General features: G+C 34.1%; 2 non-coding genes across 2 annotated transcripts; both read left to right on the top strand.

The window, feature by feature from the left end:
• The first annotated feature begins 2619 nt into the window (after nt 1–2619).
• On the top strand, nt 2620–2691 carry Trnaa-cgc (transfer RNA alanine (anticodon CGC)). Its single transcript has one exon. It is a non-coding gene; the product is annotated as a tRNA-Ala (tRNA).
• Nucleotides 2692–5530: 2839 nt separating this feature from the next.
• On the top strand, nt 5531–5602 carry Trnaa-cgc (transfer RNA alanine (anticodon CGC)). Its single transcript has one exon. It is a non-coding gene; the product is annotated as a tRNA-Ala (tRNA).
• Nucleotides 5603–5915: the final 313 nt, after the last annotated feature.

Consider the following 5915-nt stretch of genomic DNA (forward strand, 5'->3'; position numbering starts at 1 on the left):
CAAAGCAATCCTGATTGCTGCCATCCGCCGAGTATTCCTCGAGTTCCCGCAGGCGCTTGTGGAAAAGGCACGCTTCCAATTTTGCACCTGTATCGAGACGGTAATTGAGGCTGAAGGCGGCTACATTGAATAAATTTCAGCTCTACTAGATAATCAAGTTACCTGAATTGATTTTTTTTCCCAAAAATGTTTCAAAATAAAGCTGTAGTGTTGTTTTCTTTAGGGCGACAAATTTATCGTTCCACCTGGTGCATCTCCACAAAGAAATGGGAAGAAAAATTATGCTCCGCTAGTGTTCGTACTCGTTATTTGTCTAAATATAAGGTACGTGCAAAAGCGAATGCCGATGCTCAAAATGTATAAACATTTTGACCCCTCCCTTTACTTAAAAATTCACCCAAAAATCAGGAAATTAACCAATTTTAATGAAATTTTCAGAATTTATCAAATAATGAGCACGACATATAATGAACATTATTTTTACTTAAAGCTTGGTGGAAATGTATTATTTTGGTTAAACAAAAAAAATCTTTAGTAAAATTATGGTTTTCAGTAGCAAACAAAATGCATGAATTTATTTTTTTATGAAAATAAAGCATCGTAAATTGTAGCAATTAAAAAAAATTACAGGAACATTACAAAAAAAAAAAAAAAAAAAGGACTTAAAGTCCGTATTAATAAATTCGTTATCACTGGCAGGAAAATTATTTTCTTGAACTACCGATATTATTAATTAATTAAACATTGTTTATTTAATATTTTCACACAAAAAAAATTATAATTGCAAAAACTATTTCTAATCTTGTTTTGAATTAGGTTCGCATAAACTTCCACTCTTTCTCTCCCTCCCACTCTCACGCACATTCCTAATGTTGGTTAGAGCACAAAAACGATGCCATCTTTTTAAAATACTTTTAATTACAATTCAGTATTTTAAACACTCTGCGTCTTCGCTAGAATGAATAGTGATGATATAAAAGTTTCAAAATGATGCCATTCATTCCTTCTTTTATTTCTTTCCTGTCGTTTTTCTTTCATTCTTTTATTTCCTTTCTTTTCTTTATTTTTTCATCCTTCTCTTCCGTTCATTACAATTTATTTCCTTTCTTCTTTAGTACATTTTTTTTTAAAATTTATATTACATCAATCTAATTTGTTCTAAAATCTATTATTTATGTTGCCCATCTTTAAACTAATGTAGGCACCGCCAAAAATGGCCGCAAAATCAAGTTGTTGTTGTTTTTTAAAACTAAATTACATTTATTAAAATCCATTATTTCTGAGTAACTTTTTTTTTCCAGAAAGATAAAACCCTGAATTTTATCATATAGAAAACAGAATAATGTAAAACTTTTTCTACTATTTTTAATTCAATTTTAAATGTTAAATTTTCCCAAAAAGTTAACAATTGACATTTTTTGTCTTGCACAAAAAACGTACTTAAATATTTAAAAAAAAAAAGAGTTTTTGAAATAATTAATTTATTTATTTATTGTCTAACTAAGATTTAGGATGATTTTCTAAGAGAATATGCAAAAATATTATAATATAAGTACCTGAATTTCAAATAATTCCACTTATTCATATAGGTAACCAGATATTTCGCGTCGACGTAGAGTTAAGAACGACTCTGTTTACGTTTTCGTTTGATAAGAAGAAAACTACGGAAGACCAAACAGACCAAAAAAACTTATTTTTCAGTGACGAAAATTTCAATGTATTATTAAGCTGAGGCTGGCCAGTACCAGATGGGTGACCATTTGTATGAGTTTGGTTTTTAATGTGTATGTGTGTGGGGGCCAGGCTCCCCAAAATGGGGGGTGGGCAATTTAAAGCAGAATAAAAAAAAATTATTTCAGCGCGTTTGGTCCACCGTAGTCGAAAGGCGGCAAACGTTTTCAAACGGGATCGAAAAAATGATGCTATTTTTAACACAAAGGGCACAATATTTATTGAATTTTTTTTGTATCGATTATTCAAAGCATGCCCTGTTTAATAATGGTCATGCATTATTCGGCTCGCTAAAAAAAATTGTTAATTTATTTATAAAAAATTTTAAAATGGCTTTTTTCGTATAAATATTAAAAAAATTTTTTTTTGTTTTGCTTAACTTAAATTAATTATTTTACTTAACATATTCACCGAATTTCACACTTCAAAACTCAAAAGCGGGATAATTAAACACAATCGAAGTTCTGATATTCAGACGTCAAAATAAGGTATGCAAACAATTTTTTTTTTTTTTAATCTATAATTCTGTCCCTTACAACAACACAATATGTTTTGTTCAGTTTCAGATGATTATTTTAAGCATATTTGTTCCCACTTCAAAACAAGGGGGGTTTTGTAAGCAAAAAAAATATATATATATAAATATCTTTTATGAAAAATAAGTACACTGTTATAAAGTTCATTCTTCTCCTAATAATCGCTGAAAATTTCGTATTGATCGGATAATTACCTGATTTTTGGTAGATTTTTAAAAAGACGGTCCGTCAAAAAGTACTGACCTGCCCCCACAGTTTTGGCGGTGCCTAAACTAATGAAAATAACCTTTGGCATCCTATTATGTATATATTTTATAATTTTTTACTTGTCTATAAGCCTTGATATACATATGGGGACGTAGCTCAGTGGTAGAGCGTTCGCTTCGCATGTGAAAGGCCCCGGGTTCAATCCCCGGCGTCTCCATAAGTTTATATTTTCCTCTAAAATGTTAACATGATTGACCATTGCAATAGCGCGTTCTTTACAAGGGAGTCTCTCCTTATCAAGGCTCGAATTCCCCTCGAGGAAAGGATTAATGAGTGTACTGTAGTCGTTGGGACAACAGCGTAGTAATCGTTAAAGAGGAAATTTAGTATAATTCAATTAAGAGGATGGCTCAGGAAGAATTTGTTTATATTGGACTTGAAGACGACCGTGTTGTAGTCGGCTGTGGAAAGCAGGCTAGCGGAACAGCGTCCCACAAGTGGGCAGTTCTAGGAAGTAAGCTTTGTTAATGGAATCCACGTTTAGATTTAAGCGCAGATAAAAAGTGGAGGGAAATTGTTGATACGTAATGATTGTAGCTAGACGAGTACTTTTTGTGAAAGTTTGACAAGAGGGGAACATAGATTAGAGCTCAGACGAACACTTGCCATGAAAATTGCAATAGGCTAAGAACGTCTTTTCTGTGGGGAAGAGGTTGCAGAGAAAAGAAAAGGGCATCATCTGCTCGGTTTCGAAGCCGGTATTGAATTCTGTCACAGCAGGATAGGAGGCTCTGATCAAGAGTAGTCCATCCAAGGACGTACTTCGCTCTTATACAGGCAGACGATTGCATGGGCAGTGAGATATCTATTGGAGCTGTAGAATGATCCAACCATTTATCTGGCGACGTTGGCAATGGATTAGATGTATGTGCTCCTATTCAGTTCAGAAGTGAAAGTCAGATCCAGAAGCTTGTCAAAGCTTATCAAAGCATATTGCTTCCTCCAGGTGAAAGCAATTCATTTCAATTGGGATAGATGGGGGTTAGAGCGTTGATGAGAAGCTTAGTTTTAAATGCATTAAAATTAACTCACTATCCTTTCCCTTTTGCACGACGTGTTCAAGAACAGAAGCGAGAATTAGAATAACCTTGGTTATTTCCGGCCTTTGAAGTATTGACGTTGATAGTAGTGTCGTCTGCATAGTACTCCTCAGAATTGAACGCTTAAAATGTACAATATTATTAATATTATTAAGAAAGCCATGGAAACATGGAGACTGGAATTGACATCTGGAGGACAACGTCTGACTGACTTAAGAATACAGAGATTCATTCTTCAAGGAGACTCGCTATCATCACTACTAGATCTTTTTATCTACGTATAACAAATCGTGTGTAACTCTTTTTCCTTTCTGGCACACTTTTTGTTCCTCAGCCAGTAGTCCACGATTGTAAAGAGGGCGGTAGATCTGTTCACTCACTTGTGCTGTCCAAATTTTTCACATGGTTCTTGAGCATGGTATTGGTCTGTGGTTGCTCCGAGTAGTCCCCTTTTCAACTTCTTTTTTTTTTTGCATTGATTTAGTTCTTCCTTTACGCATCTTTTTTAGTACCTCTATTTTTCGAATACATTATCTCATTTATTTTCATCAATCCATCATATAAGGGTGAACCAGTATGTATTCCCTCGTGGTGTTCGAGTTTGTCATTTTCTTTAAGTCTCCTTGAGCGTTTATTCAGCGATTCCCCATCACTCTCCATCTGTGTGTAAAACTAAACAAAAACTCCATGAGCAGAGTTTTTTTTTTTCTAGAACAATCCTTCTGCGGAATAAAATAATGCGGGGCTGCTTCCCATCTGACTATAACATGGTCGTTTTCAAGTTTGGTAAATTTTTTCATTGGTCCACTTCAACAATTTTCTTTAAAATGACGATTTTTAAAGGTTTTTGACTATGCTGAATACGAAATTCACATTTAAATTTTGCAAAGAGAAGTAGTTATCGCGATATAAAGACCTGTATTATGCACTGTAATTCTCTGACAGCCATGTTTTTACGCGCGATAAACAAATCTACTTCGCAGAGAAGTAGACTTGTATATCGCGTGTACGCGCGTAAAACATGGCCGATAGAGAATTACAGTGCATAATACCGGTCTTTATATCTTGATAACTATTTGTCTCTGCGAAATTTAAATGTGATTTTCATATTCAGTGTAGTCGAAAACTTATAAGTCGTCATTTTAAAGAAAATTGTGGTGGTGGACCTAACGTAAAAAATACCTCAAGGTTAATGTAAACAAGTTCTTGTTGCGCCGTCCTCTTAAATAATTAAGCCTTTCTCAAGTTCCACCAATCCACCATTACTGATCATTAAGGTGCTGTCTCACCATTTACCTAACACTTATTAATCTTTATCTTAGAGTAACTCCCGGGCTTTGATATGTGGTAGCCCCAAGTAAAAAACAAAACAAAAAAAAAAACAAAAAGAAAAACAAGGATAGAAATACACACATACACAAACACACACACAATCACGCACGCACACGCTCTCTCTCTCGCTCTCTCTCACCCTCTCTCGCTCTCTCTCATTATCTCTCTCACCCTCTTTGTATCTCTGTTTCACACACACAGACTCCCCCCTTTCTCTATCTCCTCCTCTCGCGTACATTCTTAATGTTGGTTGAAGCATAAAAACGATGCCATCTTTTTAAAAATATTTTTCATTAAAATTCAGTAAACATTCTGCGTTCTTCGTTAGAATGAATAGTGATGAAATAAAAGAACGAAAATGAGGCCATTCATTCCCTCTTTTATTTCTTTCCTGTCGTTTTTCTTTCATTCTTTTCTTTTTTTCATCCTCCTCTTCCTTTCATTATAAGTTATTTCCTTCCTTCTTTTGTACAATTTTTATTTATATTACATCAATCTAATTTGTTCTAAAATCTATTATTTATGTTGCCCATCTCTAACCTAATGAAAATAACCTTTGGCATCCTACTATGTATATATTTTATACTTTTTTTTTTACTTATCTATAAGCCAAGTCGTACAGATGGGGACGTAGCTCAGTGGTAGAGCGTTCGCTTCGCATGTGAAAGGCCCCGGGTTCAATCCCCGGCGTCTCCATAAGTTGTTTATTTTCCTCTAAAATGTAAATATGATTGACCATCGCAATTACCTTTTAGGCCAGGGGTTCTCAACCGGGGTCCACATGGACCCTAGGGGTCCATGGAATATTTCTGGGGGTCGACAGGCAAAACATAACAAAACTGATCATTATTATTATAGTTGTTGTAGAATACTTTATTTGCATTAAATTAGTTTTCATTTAAAAATAAAGCTTAATTATATAATAATTCTTTGATTATTAAAACCTCAAAATTTATATCAATGAAAAATAGAACATTGACTTTTGACCAATAGTTATGAAGGGGTCCAC

The sequence above is a fragment of the Euprymna scolopes genome, chromosome 36 (assembly GCF_053919585.1).
Source record: "Euprymna scolopes isolate OS-2025 chromosome 36, ASM5391958v1, whole genome shotgun sequence".
Taxonomy (NCBI): domain Eukaryota; kingdom Metazoa; phylum Mollusca; class Cephalopoda; order Sepiida; family Sepiolidae; genus Euprymna; species Euprymna scolopes.